This window comes from Medicago truncatula, chromosome 4, assembly GCF_003473485.1.
Source record: "Medicago truncatula cultivar Jemalong A17 chromosome 4, MtrunA17r5.0-ANR, whole genome shotgun sequence".
In the NCBI taxonomy this organism is placed as follows: domain Eukaryota; kingdom Viridiplantae; phylum Streptophyta; class Magnoliopsida; order Fabales; family Fabaceae; genus Medicago; species Medicago truncatula.
Window position 1 is genome coordinate 11,355,347 of NC_053045.1, and position 22,187 is coordinate 11,377,533.

The following is a 22,187-nucleotide window of genomic DNA, read 5'->3' on the forward strand; positions in this document are numbered from 1 at the left end:
CATACATCTTCCACATAAGTCATATAAATATTTCACATAACCAACAACAGCAACATAGGCGACACGTAAACATCTCAAGATATAACAATATCAAATGATAATCAACAACTCATGCAACTTAGTTTAACAACAATTGCAGCATAATCAATTCATATCAAGCTTAATAACAATTCATTTCAACATCTTGATCATTCAATAATATTTCAAGTAATGCATTTAATCATTAATTCACAGTATATAATATTCTCTCATTAATCATATCATCAAAGTAAATCATATTCATCACAACAACAAAATAGCATCAATCAATAATGATAATCATCATATATAACAATTACAAATGCACGTCATCAACATCTCAATCATTAAACATAATTCATGCAATATATATCTAATTATATAACATTATAAATATCATCAAATCATCTTAATCATTATCTAAGGTCTAAGGACAGTTTCTACATTTTTTTAACAAGTTTCCACCGTTTATTCATTAATTCTACAATTTTAACCTACTTTTCAATTCCTCAAAAACTCATCCTACATCATGTTAAACCTAACCATTGATTCACATACTTAATAGAATTGCAAAGTTAGTCTCACCCTTACCTTTGGATTGATCGACGAAGGACTCTACCGCTTTCTCTTCTCTAAAAGGATATTAAACCGAAGAGGGATTATGGTCTTAAGAACACTTTTAATTTCGAAGGGACAGAAAGGAGTAGAAAAAGAAGAAAGACTCATCAACACAAGTCAAAAGAGGGAGAAGAGAAGAAAAGCACAGGAAGCATCAACTGTGAATTTCGGTGTGTAGAATGCACTGTGTGAGTTCTCTATTTATAGAGATGATTTACAACTAATGAGTGAGAAACTTTGGAAACAAGTAATGCACCTATTAGATCTAGTAATTAAATATATCAATTGAGTACCAAAATATATTATATTAAGTACAAAAATATATTATTCAGTACAAAAATATATTAGATTGCCTACCAAAATCTCAATATTCTATTCTAATATATATATATATATATAATATTTATACAACAAATAACAATTATATCTCTATAACAAATATATTTCTATAACATATATATATTTCTACACCAAATAAGAAATATATTTCTACACCAGATAACATATATTTCTACACAAAATAACATATATCTCTACACAAATTAACATATATTTCTACAACAAATCATGTGTATTTCTACAACAAATAACATTTATTTCTATAACAAATCACATATATATATTTCTAAATCAAATAACATATATATTTCTAAATCAAATAACATTTATATTTCTAAACCAAGTAACATATATATATTTCTAAATCAAATAACATATAATTTATACTAATAAATACCAACATATATCATAACAAAATATCACTCATCAAAATAAATCATACAAATCATATAAATGTATTCTAAACTCATTAAAAATATTCAAATAATTAGAGAGGGCGTTACAGGCGTAATAATCACATGTTTTAGAAGTGATGAGATTAAGAGTTCACTAAGCATGTGGAAGGAAACCTATAAAGAAATTCAAGCATTAAAAGTCCAATTTTCTCCATTTTAATAAGCAATTTTCGTTTTTATTTTTGGGTGAATTTTTAGATGTTCTTTTGTATTCTCCTAGCCTCTCCAAATGCTTCAAAGTAGTGCTCTAAGTTATTATAATGGCTAGTGGGAATTTTAATCATGTTAGTGCCTATTTTCTAGGTAATAAACATGCACTTATCAATGTATTTGGTAAATGCACTTATCAAAGTTGAATCATAATTTTCGCTGCTAGATATACCTGTCACGGCTGGATGAATTGGAGAGATTGATAATGGCAGCAAGGGTGGTGATGCCAACATCGGAAGAGGAAGTAGCAACAATCACAACAAAGAAAAAGAGTCTCTAATTGCCCTTGTAACTTCCTTTCTCAGATATCTCTATCAATTCCTCCATATATTATCAAAACCAAAATTACATATCAAACTCACAAATCCTAACCTCCATTGATTTTTCCAATTTTTTGAATATGAACCTTGAAAGACAAAATAATCACCACTTTAATAAAAAAAAATAATCAGATGCAGAACAAAATTGAAACATGTACAATAATAAATTAGGAGAAAGTGTAAACCAAATGAGAAAAAGGAATGTAAATATTACTGTGAAAAAATTGAACCATTGTCCGCTGACCATCATCAACGATTTTCTCCGCTATCCTCTCTCGTCGACGAATTTCGTAAATTTGAAATCTTTTTCGTTTTTTTTTATCTGGTTTTCGTTTTTATAAGAAGGGAAGTGAATCCTAACCGCGGCGATGGTTTTAGTGAAGACAACAACACCAACATCATTAATTTATCTCCATCGGAGTTGACGGATTCAGCGGCGGCGGTGATGAAAGTGTTTTCGACGCGGTGGTCAACTAGTTTTTTTTTCGGAAAATTAAAATTTTTTTTGGTAAAACCATTGGTATATTTTATGTAATTATAAATATATTAGATAGTCAAATTACATACATTTGATGTGTATTTTAGCGTTATTTCATGAGTATAACAAATTATTATTTCATTCTTTGATCAAGTGGTCTAATGGCTAAAAGTTCACCCCTTGAGGTAAATAAGGGGAGATTTCGAGATTCAAACTCTGGCCTTTTTATATCGCAATGTCTCTGCCAACTGAGTTATGCTTACAAAAAATATAACAAATTGTTTTAGGTTTAGTTTGTTTGAATAACTTTGTAAATACATACTAAATTTCCTAGTAAAAAACATTAAAAGTAGGAGTAGAATAAATAATTAATCTACATACAGGGGCGGAGCCACCCCCCAGCTAGCCTGGGCTAGTGCCCAGGCTCGGCTCCAACTTTCTTTGTAAGCAAGCCCAACCATTACTAGAATTTTTAGCTTTTCCTGCGGATTTTTGTGTAAATTCCGCAGGAAACACATTCCCTGCAGATTTTGCCAAGGATTTAGGTTCCGCAGGAAAGATATATCCGTAGGAAATGTGAAATTATCTGCAGGAAATGTGAAATTATTCGCAGGAAGGAAGTAATGTTTTGCGATAAATTTTTTGCCCAGGCTCTATAAAATACCTGGCTCCGCCACTATCTACATACTCACATAATGTATTTATTTATTAAGTTAGCTATAATTATGCAAGGATATTGTTGTTTGTTTTTTTTACTAAAAATAGACAACATTTTTTCATTCAAATTGTTAGAGTACGCCGATACAATACAAATTCGTTAAAAACAAAAATGATGAATTTCCGAACAAACTCATAACATTCATGTTCATAACCTAAAATGGTAAATACATAAGCCTACAAATATGACTATATTCAACATGTCTAGAATAGTCATATCTCTGCATTTGTAATGAAGATGTACTTGATCGAAGCTGATCTGGAGTTGTACTTGATCGAAGATAATCTGAAGTCATATCTCAAGAGTAGACATTAATTGGATCTGCACTTGATCGAAGTTCATCCGACAATCTGAAGTAAACTAACACCACAAGACGACGGGAAAACAAAACAAAATCACACCAAGACGACGAACATCACATTAAGACGAAGTAATCACGAAAAATAACTAAATATATTAGAAGATCGCATATTTAAATAAAAAATAAAGAACAAAATTATTAAAATGGGTGATTTCAGATCAAAATTACAGCTAAGCTGAAGTTGACTACTTAGGAGAGAGAGAGAAAGAGAGAGAGAGAGAGAGAGAGAGAGAGAGAGAGAGGCTTATGTATATAAATATTTTAGACAAATGGGGTGCAGAAGGTGAACCAACTGCAACACCCTATATATATAAATATATAAAAGGAAACAAGAACACAAGAGAAGGGGGCTAGACCAAAACCTTCTCAAACGATACAAACAATGGCGAGACAAAAGACAAACCTAGAAAATAACAAGATAAAAAAGAAAAAGAAACGAGAAGAACCCAAAGAAAGAACAAGAATCAATCCGGTAACCTGCCTTTGGATCGAGTATTATGAATCTAAAAACCCTTCTGCTTCTTCTTTTTCGTGGCTCTAGACACCACCTCAGTGAAGTGCTCTTTCGTGGCAGCAGAACGGTTCTTCAAATATCTGATTGCCGCCTCTCTCTCTTCCTCATCAGGGTAAACTCGGGGCATATGGGTCATGAGTGAAATCCATAAGACAAAAGCCTATATTGCAAACCATACGAGTAGCTAATTTATGTCGGTAACGCTGACAATCAGCGTCAGTAACACAGGGATTGTTGGGATTAACTACTGCAATGTCAAATAAGCAAAAAGAATTTTTCTAAAAGGTGATAACATTTTGTGAATAATATAAATTAAAATAAAAAAATGGTGTGAAAAGTGACATACCCATTATTCGTGCAACAAGAAATGGAGAAAAAAGGATGAGCAAAGCATAAACATAAAAAAGAATTTGAGCCATATTTTTCCTCATTTGCATGATATAAACATACAAAAGTTTGATCCCATTATATATAACAAAAAATTTCTTGTTTTATTAGCTTCAATTAAATTAGCACTACGCAGTTGCAAGAAGTCATTAATAAAATTTGAAATTAATACTAATATGTCTAATCAATAAATGAAGTTTATCCCTTTACATCACTCAATGATTACTTAACCTTAGCAAACATCGTTATTAAAAATCTTTGACAATAATAAAAGCTCATTATAGTTTTTATTTATCTTTGAGTCTATCAATATGATGAATGATAAAAACAACTTGTTTTATATATAACACATTGAAGATGTAACAAAAATATTGTTATATATAAAAGTATCATTGTATATATGTTTTTATTGAGAAAAATTTAGATTGCAGTTATAACATGTCAATATGAAAATTGTATGTAATACCCATATCATTTTTTAATTAAAACAAAAGTATTTACAATTATTTTTGTAAGCGGAATTTTAAAAATTTTAGAAAGAGCTCTTAAAACATAAGTTCTAAACGAGTTACAATTATTTCGTGAAGCGCAATGAAACAATATATAGTTAAACTCAATAATTATATTTTTTTCTTTGTAATGGATATTAAATATTTTAGTCATAGAAGAGTCTATAATATCTATTAAGTTTTTGAAAGATATAATATCATACTAGCGGAAAGACGGGCACGGTACTGCGCTAACATGTGTGTATATTTCAGGGGTTTTACACCCTGTAAAATATATTTTTTGATTTACCCCCCTGTAAAATATTTTTGTTTTGATTTACCCCCTTAATAGGTCATTCAAAAACCAGAATTTCTGAAGAAAAAAAATTAAAAATTGATTTTTGAATGACCTATTAGTGGGTAAATAAAAACAAAAATATTTTACAGCGGGTAAATCCAAAAAAAAATATTACAGGGTGTAAAACCAAAAATGATCTATATTACAGGGGGGTAAAACACTATTAACCCATAAGATAAAGATTGCATAAATCAAGCCACATAAACAGGGCACACTGAACCGTGCCAGGATGTTGGAACATCGTATCCAACATACATGAGTATTTGTTTAGAAACAATGAAGCCAATACTGAAATACCCAACAATTTTCCCCTTTGGATTTATTTGTTGTTAAAACAAATTGAGGCCATGCACACAAGGTAGAGAGATACCACACATACATTTCTTCAATCCACAACCATGAAGAAAGTAACACAGCTGAAAAATGGACATGTTGAGACATCATCCAAAACATGTTGGAACATAGTATCCAACATCGCAAACATGGATATTTGCTTTAGCAATAATGCAGCCAATACAAATACCCAACAATCTTCCCCTTTGGCAAATTTTTGGCTAAAACAAATTAAGGCCAAATACAAAGAATAAAGAGGGATACAAAATACTATTTCTCCAAGTAGCATGTACACATACTTATGAAGAAACAGCTAGCACACAGAATCTAAAGGGATACCTTAGATACACTTCCTCAAGTCATCATGAACACATATTCAAGAAGAAAGAGTAGCATGACATTATCACTACAGAAATATCAGACGTGTGCATACAAGAATACCTCACATAATCTTCAATCACAGCTTTGGCTGTAGACGTATTACACTTATCAGAGATATGCATCAACGGATAAGATATTTTCATAGTCTCACAAGAGCAGAGGAAAAATAAATTCCTATGCCACAGAGTGGAAAAATAACTTCCCACACTCAATGGATGTTTCAACATCCTTCACAACACTAGAGCAGAGGAAAAATAAATTCCTTTGCTACTTAGGGAAAATGAATTCCCATATAGTGGATGAACCAACATCCTTCACCACGTAGAGCAGAGGAAGAATCCTATGCTACAACGAGGGAAGATAACTTCCCACAGACAGGAGTACCTGCCACACATAAAAGCATGGAAAAAAATAAATTTTTCATACCTACAGAATAGGATGTTCCAACAACCTATACCACATCAGACAGGATCACCTATCACACATAGAAGCAAGGGAAAAAATAAATTTCTCATACTTACAGAGTACTGTCACCAACCACATATAGAAGTAAAGGAAAGAGTAAATTCACATACTTACAAGTGACAAACACGGATGTTTAAACATCTGACTTAACATCCTGTCAAACAGCTTGAACTAGCACAAACACACATAGAAGTATCATTTTCCCTGAATATATGAACCTATGAGTGACTACTTACAAGTATATTCCATTACCCCCTGAATACATGCATACATATATTCTGAACAGTCAAAAACTCTTAATGCATAGATAAAAGAAAACTTCAGGTCTTGGGCATAAAATCTTTCAGGGTATATTCACCAACTAGCAGACCTATCAAGGTCACACATATAGACATGTTCCTAATTCTAATAACAGAATCAGGGAACATGTACAGTTAAAAAATACTGAGAAAAATAAATTCTCAGAATAACACCAAGATGTTGCAGCAATAGTGCCAAAATCTACACAGTTCTTCACAGACATGTTCCAACACTCTAATGAACATCAGCAAGGAACATGTACAATATAAAACATAATGAGAAATTCTCAGATCATCATTAAGAACATCAAAATGTTGTAGCAACCAAGACAACATCTACACATAACCTGAATTAGTTGCAAAATAAATGCAACAACAGAAAGTACAGGCATAACAAGCAAATCTGCAAAATAAATGCAGAATAGCACATAACAGATCAGGCATATAGAGAGTATCAATATACCATTTTTCTCTTCCCTTTTAGCCACAAAATATGCCAGCACAAATTCTTCATGCATATACACATCAGAAGATTCCAGAAGACCATAAATTAGCATAATACCATATCGTCCAAAAAAATGCACAGAACCAGAAGGCCAATCAAAGTACAAAATACCATAAGGATTACAGACCAAGGACATGATGCAGGAAAAACTTCAAGAGCAGAAACGAAAATTAAACAGATGAGCTGCTTCAACATTATCAGGCACATCAGCACAACATCAGGAAAAACAAGAATGTTCTTGAATGCATAAATAGAATAATATCATGCAAAATAAAGAATACCTTCAACAATCTACCTCTAGAAGACATCAGACCTGCATCAGGAGCACTTCCAGATGTTCCAACAATGTCTGGAACATGATTCTCACCAAACAACTTATAATGCAACGTCGTAGGAGATTCCCTCTTCTTAGCAATAACATTGGCAGTCTTAATACTATGGTGTTGGTCTAAGATAATACTACTCAACAAGGTAGGAAAAGCTATGGGGAACTTAACACCAGCATGTTTAACAGTTTGTTCACAGATATAAGCATCAAAATCCATTTTAGCCTTAGAACCTACAACATAAATAAATTTACCCAACCATGTGCCAATATCAGAGGAATGAGTGGTAGGGAACTAGTTTGCTGCAGCAATCCTGTTGAGAATAACATATTTCACAGACAATTTTCCAGAGAAAATCTTTATCTTCTTAGGCCACACTTTGATCTGATTGGCAGTGATCTTCTTGCAGACCTGATTATCCGTCACCTCTAGCTCAGGAATCTTGGTCTCTTCAACCACAAGAAACTTGTTGATGGTGTTGGGAGAGAAATTGACACGTTCTCCTCTAACATAGACTTTATGGTACTTCTTGCTAAGAGGATAGCCACAAACATAAGAGATATACACCATAAGCTCCTTCACCAGCTTTCTTTCCCGGGCCAACATCCCACTATTCAGCATAGTATTCTTGAGAATATGAATTGTACTCAAATTGACCCAACACAATGTTTGAACATCTTGTTCAACATTATACTCTTTTAACATTACTTTACCCACACAAGGTTAGAACAACTACCACCAGCTGCTGAGTACTCAGATCCAACAATAGATTGGGACAAACAATATTGATTCTCGCAGACAAAGAGATTTTATTATTTCTTGAATAGAACAATATGGGATCATATAGACAGACTAGTGGGATACAACCATACCTTTCTTTCATTTAAACACAAGAACTCGTCTTGAAAGAAAGTAACAAACTTCAGCATTACTTCAAAAGAACATCTTCAAAAATAATAGTAATGCATAATTGGACATGTTGGAACATTTCCAAGAACATCAGAGGCATATACAGCGGAATAGAGATAGAGCACAACCTCACAGAGAAACCCAGGGAGAAATAAACTCCCACAAGCAACCAATTTCAGAGAAAAATAAATTCTCACAATAGGATGTTAGAACATCTGGTAAGACATCAGTACACCAGAAGCATAACGCACCCACAACCATCCATACATGAATCACATAAACTAGAATCATGACATCATCAAGACTAGTTAAAAATAATGCTCCCCATCATGTAATACTCCCCTTTAATAGGCATATATAAATAAATAAATAAAAACAACTCAATTACCTCCTTCCTTGAAGCCTTCCAAGGGTCCCAAATTTATCTTCCCTAGAGCTCACCCAGTAGCAGGTACGGTGCTCGCTCTGATACCAATTGAAATTCTGGCAGGCTAGCTTTAACATGTTTTATACGATGTTTCAACATCATATACGAACAGAATATCGAGTAAGATGTTTTAACATCGAGTTAGCAGAAAACAGATAGATCAAGGCAAATATAATGGATGTTGAATTTTAGCGCGTTAATTAGAAGTTGTTATATGTGATGTTTCAATTTCAGATGCACAAACAGCAGAAACAAAACAGAAAAATAAAAGACAAGAAAGTAAAAGGTATAGAGAGTTTATTAACCCAGTTCGGCACAACTCACCTACATCTAGGGGTTACCAATCCAGGAAGGAAATCTACTAGTGTAGTCCTTATTCTAAAGCTCTCAACAAACTCCTCGTTTACACTTAAGACCTAGGACCTACCCGTATAGACTTCAACCTAGGAACTCCTAGATCTGAGATCTCATCTCACTATCCTATGGTGATTCACAGCCACTATGACCTATCAGACCTAAACACAAACTCAATAATGAAGTTACCTTCAAACAAACAACTAGCACCTTGTTTCACAACTTTGGTGTAGTACACAATCTACCTAGCTCCTTGCTTCACAACTTCGGAGTAGTGAACATGAGTTTACAACTCAATAAACAGTTCTAGACTTCCATCACAAATGATACAAGAGAAGAACACACATGGAAGACGACTCAAAAATCTAAAAACTATTCTTTTAACAATCTACGGTTTGATACAATACAACTCAACTAAAGGTCCAACTCAATCAATCAAGGTGATACAAAGAGAGGCTCACAAATAAAGCACAAGTCGAAACCCTAAAGACTCAATTCAATACCATTGAATTGGTGAATAAAACTAGGGTACAAGTCTTCCTTATAATATCCATTCAAAGCATGAGCTTTTTCGTCATAGGCTAAACATATATTTGTATCAAATATTCTTTTCAGAAATATATTGAAGCAAATATTCTTTAGAAAATATATTTTTCAAAATCTCTTTTGAAAATATATTTTACAAATAAAAATATCCATTGGAAAAATATCTTTCTTCTGGATACACATATATTTGAATGAAATATTCTTTTTAGAAATATATTGAAACAAATCTTCTTCAGAAATATATTTTTCAAAATCTCTTTTGAAAATATATTTCACAAATATGGTAACTCCTAAAAAGTAGGAACATCTTTAGGAACCGCCAAACACACCACCAAGGAATCCTAAAATACTGTTTATATTTTAGAAACAAATCTTCCAACTGATCATGGACAAAAACGCGCTGCTTGGTGAACAAGAAATAGGGTGTGGTTTCCTTAATAAGATAAAGATTGCGTAAACCAAGCCACATAAACAGGGAACACTGAACCGTGCCAAGATGTTGGAACATCGTATCCAACATACATGACTATTTGTTCTAGCAACAATGAAGCCAATACTGAAATATCCAACAATTTCGCCCTTTGGATTTATTTGTTGTTAAAACAAATTGAGGCCATGCAGACAAGGTAGAGATTTCATACATACATTTCTTCAATCCACAACCATGAAGAAAAGTAACACAACTGCAAAACGGACATGTTGAGACATCATCCAGCACATCATCCAAAACATGTTGGAACATAGTATCCAACATCACAAACATGGATATTTGTTTTAGCAATAATGTAGCCAATACAAATATCCAATAACTTGTGACTCATCAAGCTCTACACTAGATGCAAAAGCAATCCCCTTGCTCTTCTTATCAGTTTTGTTGTTGACAGTTATTTCAGAATTTTGCAAGGACCCTATCAATTCATCAACCTTCAAACTTGAGATATCTTGAGCCTCTTCAATAGGAGTAACTTTCATGTCAAACCTCTTAGGTAGAGATCTGAAAAAAAATTCTAACTAATTTTTCGTTAGAAATTTTCTCTCTAAGAGACTCAAAAGAATTTGCTATATCAAATTCTCAAATTTTGTATCAAGAAGTTGAAGTTTAGCACTTTTTACCTTAGTAGTACCTTCATGTGCAGTCTTGAGAATCTCCCAAGCATCCTTAACCCTAGTACATTGCGTAATCAATTTGAACAAGTTATTGTCTACACTATTGAACAGAGCATTCAATGCTTTGAAATTTCCAAGAGCCATTTCATCTTCAGCACCAGTCTATTCTTCCTCTAGTTTCAAAACATATGTCATGTTACCATCAGCATCAAGTGTCGCAGGATGTTCCCAACCTTTCAGAACTACCTTCCAGTTTTGCTGTCAATGAATTTGAGAAAAGCACTCATGCGTGATTTCCAGTAGTTATAATTTGAGACATCCAACATAGGGGGTCTGTTTACAAATCCTCCTTCCTTGTCCATAACACTGAAACTACCCTGGAGCTCACCCTAAAACAGGCAGGATGTCTGCTCTGATGCCAATTGAAATTCTAACGCACTTGTTTTAATATGTTTTGTAAGATGTTTTACCGTTTGGAATGTTCCGTTCAATGTTCCAACATCACAAAATAAACAGAAATAAAAACAAGAAAATAAATGACAAGAAATTAAAGAATACAGTGAGTTTGTTGACCTAGTTCGGTGACAAACACACCTACTTTGGGGGCTACAAAGCCAGGAAGGAAATTCACTAGTGTAGTCCTTATTCTATAGCTCTCAGCAAACTCCTCATTTACATTAAAGACCTAAAACCTACCCGTATAGACTTCAACCTAGGAACTCCTAGATCTGAGATCCCATCTCACTATCCTATGGTCAGTCACAACCCCTGTGACCTATCAGACCTCAAACACAAACAAAACGGTGAAGTTTTCTTCAAACAAAACAACTAGCACCTGGTTTCACAACTTCAGTGTAGTACACAAGAGTATCAAACTCAACACACAGTCCTAAATATGTATCACAAATGATGCAAGAAAGGCTCACTATAAAGGTCCTAAACTTGCATCACAAACGATACAAGAGTAGAGCACATGTAGACTCAAAACCCTAAAAATCTACACTTTTCAGAATGACGGCTTAAATGATCAATTAGGTCTTGAAGTCTCCCTTATATACTGAAGCAACTTGGGCTAAATACTTTAGTTGGGCTTCGGCACAAAGCAGATCGGTTCAGCTAATCTGCAAAACAAGAATCAAAAACAAATATGGAAAGTCCTAAAATGTCAGAACATCTTTAGGATCATCCCAACCAATATTTCCTAAAATATAAATACTACTTTAGAATATTCAACAGCTGATTCTGTAAAGATATGCACGTACAAATAGGCATGAACCAAGCACACTAAACTGTGCCAGGATGTTGGAACATCGTATCCAACATCTTACAGAGATGCCTACACATATGTTGGAACATTGGTTCCAACAACACAAACAAGGATATTTGTTTTAGCAATAATGCAGCCAATACAAATACCCAACACAATTCAACCCCCTTCTTGTGTTTTCCCACCTTCATACGAATTTGACATGATCAGTGATGGAATTGTTACCAGTGCAGAAAAGGATTTCGATCACAATAAATCAATGTAGCAGTGCCTCTACTCGTCCACACGAACAGCTCTCCTCTGGTTCCCGGTACTAGCCAAGCGATCAGAGGTTCATAGAGAACTAGGGTTTGAAATTAGGTTTTAGGATTTGATCCCTTTATATATAACAAAAAAATTATTATTTTAATAGCTTCAATTAAATTAGCACTTAGGAGTTGCAAAAAATCATTAATAAAATTTGAAATTAATATTAATATGTCTAATCAATTATTCAAGTTTATCTCTTTGCATAACTCTAATGATTACTTAACCATAGGAAACATCGCTATTAAAAATCTTTAACAATCATGAAAGTCCAGTATAGTTTTTATTTATCTTTTAGTCTATTATAAAAGATGAAATCCCAAAAGACAGCCAATATGAGGAATGATGAAAACAACTAGTTTTTATATATATCACATTGAAGATGTAACAAAAAATTTTATTATAAATAAAGGTATCATTGGGTATTTGTTTTTTTGAGAAAATTTTAAATTGCAGTTATAGCATGTCAAAGTGGAAATTGTATGTAATACCCATATGATTTTTGAATTAATACAAAAGTATTTACAATTATTTTTGTAAGCGGAATTTAATTTTTTTTATAAAGAGCTCTTAAAACTTAAGTTCTCTAAACGAGTTACACAAAGCGGAATGAATCAAATTATGTAGTTAAACTCAATAATTATAAGATTTAATTGCACTTTTGGCTCCCTATCTTTTTAAAAGTTGCAATTTTGGCCCCCTAATTAATTAAAATACAAAACAACCCTCTATGTATTGGATCTTTGGCAGTTTTGGCCCCCAATGCCACTTTAGACTTAGTCTTCGCTGACTTGGCACCCACATCCCTTAAGTGAGGTGCCACATGTCGACCATTGTGGGTGCCACATCAGCAAAGACTAAGTCAAAAGTGGTCTTGGGGGCCAAAGCTGTCAAAGATCCAATACATAAGGGGGCTGTTTTGTATTTTAATTAGTTAGGGGGCTAAAATTGCAACTTTTGAAAAGATAGTGGTTAAAAGTGCAATTAAGCCTAATTATAATGATCTTTTTTTCTAATGGGAATTAAATATTTTAGTCATAAAAGAGACCATAATATCTATTAATATTAAGAGAAAACTTATACATGATTCCTTGTTGTTCTTATTGTTACCAAATTATAGAATAACATGTGGATTACTAATCTATGTCATAAATCGTCCCCATTAACCCTCTTTTGCTTTTGTTAACCACATATCAAACTCACAAAAAACTAGCACAAAATAAAAACTCATGTTACTTTTTTATCAGCGATTTTATGTTGTACATCTGTGTTGTTCCCCTCAATACAACCGACAAGATTGCCAAGTATAATCATGTCCCTTCCACACAAAAAAAAAAAAAAATCCATATTATTTTATTAATATAAGTTACTCTTCCTTAGCCTTTGATCAATTGTAACAAACGTGAGCAAAAAATAATAGTAAAGATTGGACTTTAAATCCTTAAAAAAAGATTAGTAACAAACGTGAACAAAAAATATTGTTAAAGATTGGACTTTAAATCCTCTAAAAAAAAGATTAGTAACAAACGTGAGCAAAAAATCATGTTAAAGATTGAACTTTAAATCCTCCAAAAAAATATCAGTAACAAACGTGAGAAAAAAATAATAATGTTCCAGATTGGACTTTAAATATTCTAAAAAAAAATATTTTCTAACAAACGTGAGCAAAAAATAATGTTAAATATTGGACTTTAAATCTTTTGAAGAAAAAATGATTATTAACAAACGTGAGCAAAATATAATGTTAAAGATTGAACTTTAAATCCTCTCAAAAAAGATTAGTAACAAACGTGAGCAAAAAATAATGTTAAAGATTGTACTTTAAATACTCTAAAAAAAGATTAGGACTCAAAATATTTTAAAAAAATATTTGTTAACACTATATTAAATTTATCTATACTATATATAAAGAAAACTACCTCTTTCAGCACTTTTGAGTTAGATTTTTCTTTCCAAAAATACCCTCAATTTTCATTACAAATAACATATGTAACAAATATATAAGAGTAAATTTAAATATTAAAACAAATGTAACAAACACGATATGAATATATATTTTTTGTTTTTTTTCCTTTATCATTTAAAAAGTGCAACGAACTACCCTTAAACAACTTTTTATAAAATAAAATTGTTGTTTAAGTCATTAAAAAAAGAATTTATATTTTTTCTTGTTATATTGTATTATTGTCGGTGTCGTTGAAATAGATAATCATGATTAGTTTGATTTTTTATAACTTGAAAGCAGCAAACATTTATATATTTTTTTAGTTTTAATCAAATCAAAATTTTATAAATAAAAAAAACTGTTCATAATTTTCAAACATTAACATAATAAAAAGAACGGAAAGTCGGACACATGAGGGTAGAAAGAAACAAATTACTACACTACCGTATCATCTCACGACGTCGCCACTGTTTCCCTCCCACAAAACCACTGTACAAATGAGTAAATGACCCACACCGGCAGTGGCAGGCAGTGAACATAACTGCAGGAATGTGTAGTCTCTGTAGGTATGTGTAGTGTTGATGGATAAAATCCATTCCATTCAAAATTCAGTGATTAATTATTATAGGTCACATGCAAGGGATGGGTTGACAAGTGACAAGATGTTAGTTGCCAATTCTAAACGGAGAAACTAACGGTGGAAAAGTATATGTTAGTAAAAGGGGTTTCAAATGTCATTATTCACAAAATAGAGGGGGTCTTTGTTACATTTGCACATAATTTAAGAGAGGTTAATGTAATTTACCCTTAAATAATCATTATTTTGTTTAATAAAGGTAATGTATTTTCAACAACGTATGTAAGGTCGGTGCCGATGATGACATTGAAAACTCTATCACTGACTCCTTTATGCTTTTTATGTGCTCTTTGTTCCCCACTCAAGATTTTTTGTAATTAGTTTAGTGAGCAATGATTGTCCTTTTCACATGTAAGTTGTGACGCCCCACCATTGATAAGGACCTCCAATATTTTCAAATGGTCTTCCTTCGTTGCTGCTGTTGTAGCATAGCCCCGGAACAATCTCACATTTACATTATCTCCCACATTCTATTAAATCTTAACACTTAAATTTATTTTGGCGACATGTCACACATCTATGGCTAGAAATTGGGTAAATAGAGCATACCTAAATGGAGCAATGATGGGTGTCGCTATTTGGACAAATATCACAGCCATACATTGATAAAAAATATAAAAAATTCATGTCTTCTCTTGTTAAAAAAATAAATATATGCATGGTTCTTTTACTAACTCTTTCATTATTACCCTTTTAAAACAAAAAACAAAAATCTCTTTCATTATTAATCTTTTAATTTTGATAGTTCTTATTAGAAAAATGGGAAATAGCAAAAGTCAACTATCCAGGGAGGATCACCAGAAAGTAAGGAATGAATATGAAAGGAAAAGAAAACAAAGAGCGGACAATGAGCAAACACAACAACACCTACTTCAAAGACGAGAAAATTATAAATGACAGAAAGTAAAAGAAAAAGGAAATGAAATTGAAATATCATGCACTCATGATATCGTTGAGCCAAACGTGCCCAATCAAATTTTCACAGCTATGGATTTTTCAAATACATACTTTCAAGGAACCCATGACAACGAAGCAGAATCAAGTACCATACATAATAATGACCCAACACTTGGTTAGTGATGAAAACAAAATTATATATTTTCATTGTTTTTATATGCTGGCAAACTAAAATATGTTGAGTTCAAAAATAATTTTGTTATATGCATTGACAATATTTTGTTTATAAATCAATATATCAATAATTTTCATTAATATTTAAAAATTTAAAAAATTTAATCAAAACTATACAAACAAACATAATAAAATAATCACATGTGTTGCCGCAGTGGAAAGAGCGGACAGACGGGCACGATAGTGCCCGTCTTTCCTCTAGTTCATATAATATTGAATACTTTTTGTAGATTGTTGTATTAGTAAATCCGTAAATATATTATTCGGTTTTTTCATTTGATATAATGAGCTAAAAATTATTTATTTGTTTCTATCTTCTTCTTTCGAACAAACATTGTAAAAGATACATTGATGCATGAAAAGTATGAAAATTGTTGTTGACACATCTTGTTAGGTTGAGAAACACGAGTAAAATATCATAATATCCTTCGGTAGTTAGTGCCAAAAAAAAAATAGAATCGGCTGCAGTTAACTACCGAGGAAAACCTCAGCAGTTAAGTACCGCCGGCTCCATTCACAGTTAACTGCCGATGAGTACTGATGCTATTGCAAAGGCAGAAGCTTCAGCTTATGATCCTGTGATGTGTTAAAAACACAAACATAATGTCATCACAGCTTAATTGGCGCATATTGTGTTCAAATGGCAAAACAAAATTGGCTCAATTCAAGAAACATTAATTAAACGAACAAACTAATGAACCAATGTCATCAAAATGTAATCAAAATACAAACAACATAATGTCATCAAAATACAAACATACAAACATAATGTCATCAAAATATGAAAAGTAAAAAACAAGTCTTAATCCTACTACTACTCCTGATCCTACTGTAGTTGTTGTTGCCGCCTCCTCGGCCTCTGGCCTCACCTCTTGGCCAATATCGGCGTGATCTGGTCCCTAACATAGCTCATGGCCTGAAACCATTGTTGAGGGCTCATGACCTCCGCCTGGCCCATCTGCGCATCAGCGTAGGCAACAACGCCGCTAACCATGTCATAGGTATCAGGCGAGCTTCTCGCCTTGTACCGCTCCCACTGCTCTGCAATGATCTGCTCCTCATTTGCTGGCCTCGGAAGATCTCCTGGAAGAGGTGGCAAAATCTGAGGGTGAGACACCTTAGTGTACCATAACACATAGCCCTCCCTCATACGTCATGTCTGCTCTCGTGCCTGCTCACCCCAATCGGCCTCCTTCAGCGTGTGAGTGCGGAAGTCGACGAAAGCCTGCACAATCTGAGGCGGTAGCAGCTCAACAACATCCGTCGGATTTCTAGGGATGGTCTGGACGTATCTGTACTGCCTCAAAACCCTCTCAGGCAAGTGACGGTACACTCTACGAACACCGCACAAAATCCAGCCTAAATACCAGAAAACCTCCTCAAAACCTTGGATCTCCTTGTGCTCTTCGTACGGCCTCCAGCATACGTCATCAAACTGAATACGATCAATCTATGAGCGATACGTCACCCCCTCTCCACGACCCTTCTGTAACTTCCAACTCGCCGCAACCGTAAAGTTTTCAACATAGTCGGTGTTTGGATCAACACTATAAAACTTAGGAAAATGCGCCAAAAACCATGCCTGCACAAACCAAACAAATCACATTTGTAAATTATTACGCACGAAAAATATAACAAAAAAATTAAAGTTAAGGTTCACATTTATAAGTTTCTTACAATGAGTAGTGTCACGCTTCCCCTAGGAGCTCTGTTGATGAGTCAATAATGAGTCATTAATTAGTGTCTTTTATTTAATATTTAAGTTTATTTTTATTAGATTTAATATGTTTTTATTTCCTTCTAGAACTATTTTACTTCAATTGCAAGTTATTTTATTTTATGAACAAATATTCGAAAGATGGAGTGTTGGTGCAAAAGAAAGGAGAATTGGAGCTTATTCATCCCAAAAATATAAAGATCTCATGCAAAAAATATTGTGCAAGGATTCATGCCAAAAATATGAAGATCTCATACAAAAATATCTTATGCAAAGAATTTAAAGATCTTGTGCAAAAATATAACAAGTGGCGTGCCCCTTTTACCTTTTGCTGCTTCTGCTTCAAAAGACAAGCTACCTATTAAGTTTACTTCTGACCTAAAAGCCCATGATTTCTTGTGGAACATTCTAATGATGTATTGCTTAGGTTTTAAGTCATTGTAAACTATAAATAGAGTAGCTAGCTATCACAACAATTCATCTTTTGTTCTTGGAATAAAAGTTCACCTTTATTTTATTGTTATTTACTTTTACGTTCTTTTTCTTCTTATTCTTCTCTTCTATGTCTACAATGAACGTTAGTGAGTAGACCCTTCTTGTCTTGGGATTGTTGGATAAGTCTAATGACATAATCCTAATCAAATCAAGCTTTAAACCCTAATTTTATGTAACCCTAATTTCTAATCTATTTCACCGATCTTATAATCAATAACAAATATTAATCGAACGATCGAAAGATGAAGTTTAATAGTTGTTATTGATTCATCAGAAATATTAAGGAAGGATCGTAAGATGAAGTTTTAATATTGGAACAAGTGAATTTAGACAAGGTTTGCGAAACATGAAAATAGTCTAGCAAACCTTGAGACAATAAAGTTTCGAGCTTCAACGATTTCAATAGCAATCAACCATGAAAATAGGCGTGGTTGCTAGAGAAACACACTCACTGAGACCGAAAGGAGATGTGATAGGCTAAAGATAAACTTGTCTTTAGAAAGAAGGTCTAACATAAAGTTCTAGGTTTAAGGTTTGATTTGAGAAGGGTTTGTCACCATGACGGACCAATAATCCCAAGACTCTTTTATTATTATTATTATTATTATTATTATTATTATTATTATTATTATTATTATTATTATTATTATTTTCTTTTAATTAAAAATTCAAACTTTATAATCTCAAACTCTCATCTAATCATTATTTAAAGTTAATTGAATTTATAACTCCCTGTCGGAACAATACTCTCTTTTTACTACTTCGATAGAACCGTGCACTTGCGGTTTTACTCATCATCTGTCTCCAGGCAAACAGGCCTCAGCTAACTCGCCGTATATGTATGCTAGTGTCATCCCTCCCCAGGAATAATTACGCATCCCCGTAAGTCGTCCTCCATGGTCGTCAGATAGACCAACTCGATGCATTTGTTGCTTCTATCACCAAACAACAAGCATCCTACAAGATATAGAAGATAACACCTCACACAAAATTTCCTAACCCTCTCCAGCTCCTCCAGCTCCTCTGGATCCTCTGTATCCGCCAATATGTTAGCCCTACCAAGGTACCTCGTATATAACTCCCTCAGCTTTGGATAACTAATGTACCCACCATACTCTGTACTGCAAATTTTTCTGCCTCCGTCTGCGACACACCCAAGTGCCTCACCATTAGTGCCGCTTGATGAGTCATTTATTATCCATTTTTATATGCTTTTTAGTTTAGTTTTAATTAGATTTTATTTTATTTTATATTAGTATTATTTCCTTTTTAGGATAGTTTACTACAAATTGCATTTTATTTTATTCAGGAATGAATATTGGATGGATTGAGTCTTGGAGCAAAAGAAAGGGACTTGGAGCTGATTGAATGCAAAAATACGAAGATTCAGAGACAAAAATACGTCTCCCTCAAGTCAGAAGCTTGGCACGGCCCGTGCCACCCTCCAGAGTCACTTTTGCTGCTTTTGCTTAAATTTTAAGCCACTCTATTTTTAGCCCGAATGTAATTGCTTAGATTTTAAGTCGAATGTATGGTATAAATAGAGTAGCCATCCATCACAAAATATTCATCTTTACTTGGAATTCAATAAGTGACAATTGCTTTTCTAATTAAAGTTCTTTTCTTTTCCTTTATTTTCTTGTCATTTACTTTTATGCTTTCTCTCTTCTCCCCCATGTCTACGATGAACATGAGTGAGTAGACTTCTCCTTGTCTTGGGATTGTTGGATAAGTCTAAATGACATAATCCTAATCAAGCCAAGCTCTAAGCCTTAATCTTATGTAACCCTAATTTCTTATCTAAATTCACCGCTTTAACATGGATCAACCATTATCAAACTGTGGAAACGAAAGTGGAGAGTTTGATAATTGTTTATCCATCATTCCAAATATCAATTCATAAAACGAAAGTGGAGCTTTGATATTCGAACAAGTGAATTTAGACAAGGATTGCAAAGGCAGCGAAATAGTCTTTGCAATCTTTGAGACATATAGTTTTGATCTTCAAGGGAACTAATAACAATCAAGTCAGAGAAATATGTTGGACATTTAGCTCTTAACATAAACAGATTTCATAAAACATGTTCAACAATTATGAATCAATAGCGGAAGCAAATAAAACATTGAACATGATTATGATCGGATCTACGACATGTTTGATTTATCAAGGATATTAAGAATTAGGGTATTAGGAATACCTGGATAAACCTTTCAAGGCAGCCCTCTCATCAACAACGATAACCAAAGAGAGGAGATGATTTGAAACACACAATAGAGTTAGCGACGGCTGATTTGGTTCTTCCTCAACCGATACCTTTCAAGGCAGCCCTCTCATCAACAACGATAACCAAAGAGAGGAGATGATTTGAAACACACAATAGAGTTAGCGACGGCTGATTTGGTTCTTCCTCAACCGATACCTTTATGCCTCAAATTCTCTTCAGATGGGGAGAAGAGAGAGTTTGCCGTGTACGGTGTATTGGGGACCATAGCCTCTTATATTGGATGGCCATTAGGGTTTCCCATTATTCCGTTAATGGGCCATCCGGACATCCACTCATTAAGTCCATATCAACTAATCAAATACTTAATTAATTATCCAATTAGAAATCTAATAGCCTTATTACTTAATTTGATCACTAATCAACTAAGGCTCACAATTGATAAATAGCTAATATAATTATTATTACGATATTTGCCCACATAATGATATTGGAATATAATAAAATATAAAATATTCCAACAATCTCCCACTTGGGCTACATATCTTAATAATTATATCATAATTCTTTAGGCACGCGTCTGAATGCTATTTATCTTTAGATTTCAACTTTACAATCTGGTCCACCTCGTACATTAATAATGGGACCACCGCGGCTATCGTCACTGACATATAACGTGACGGAACCCCGACGACCACCATATCAATGCACTTGATGACATAGATCGATATGGATGAGTGGCATGGAAATTTCATGCAATGTGATCTCTAAATCATGTCTATTTCCAACTGATCCAACTTAAAACTTTAGTGAGATCGAACTGAAGTTTGCAAATTCAATATTTGCACAAAATGATACAGAAATGGTTATAACAAAAATAACCTCATGAACTTTACTTCTGCAGAAAATCATAACATAAAGTCTGTATCAATTCCAAAAATTAAAAGTATAGAACATAAACTAAGAGACTCCCACTAATCCAAGACATCCTTAATGACAACAACCATATGAAAGACCTTATGTGTCATGTCTTTGATTAGTGGATCAGCTGGCATAAAGTTTGTCTCTGTATGTTCTATCATTTAACAACAATAATCTATAAGGTAATGAATTTTTAGAAATTTGTTGTTAAACAACTATACGACTGAATTATGTCACTATATAACTTGAGCGGTCTTTCAATACCTTTAACAATATGCAACCAAGTGACATAAATACTTACAGTCATTTCTTGAGTTAGGATGTGTATTATCTACTTACATCCAAAAGCCAAAGTCTGACACATAAATGATCTCCAAATTGTCAGAACTCTTGCGTGAGCATAAGCTCTCTTGTTCTCTTTAATAACCCTTATGGTTGCCTTTTCAACAATTCAAACTTTGAATTGCTCAAATATCTGTCAAACAATCTTATTATATACGTTATTTCTAAATGTGTATAATAAAATCATATATAAAAATCCTATAGGCAAAGCATAGAAAATACTTATATTTCTGAATTCATAAATTTTCTAATAGGCAATGTTTGAGAGTGAAAAGTCTCTCTTGGTGA

At 33.3% G+C, this 22,187-nt stretch overlaps 1 long non-coding RNA gene across 2 annotated transcripts; it reads right to left on the bottom strand.

Annotated features, from left to right (window-relative positions):
* Positions 1–9,978: 9,978 nt before the first annotated feature.
* On the bottom strand, positions 9,979–12,550 carry LOC112421128 (uncharacterized). Of its 2 annotated transcripts, none has more exons than XR_005645678.1 (3): positions 12,409–12,550; positions 10,923–12,037; positions 9,979–10,803 (listed from the first exon to the last, which is right to left on the bottom strand). It is a non-coding gene; the product is annotated as an uncharacterized lncRNA (long non-coding RNA). The 2 variants fall into 2 exon arrangements; XR_003011152.2 differs by having other exon boundaries at positions 12,179–12,535.
* Between the last annotated feature and the right edge of the window lie 9,637 nt (positions 12,551–22,187).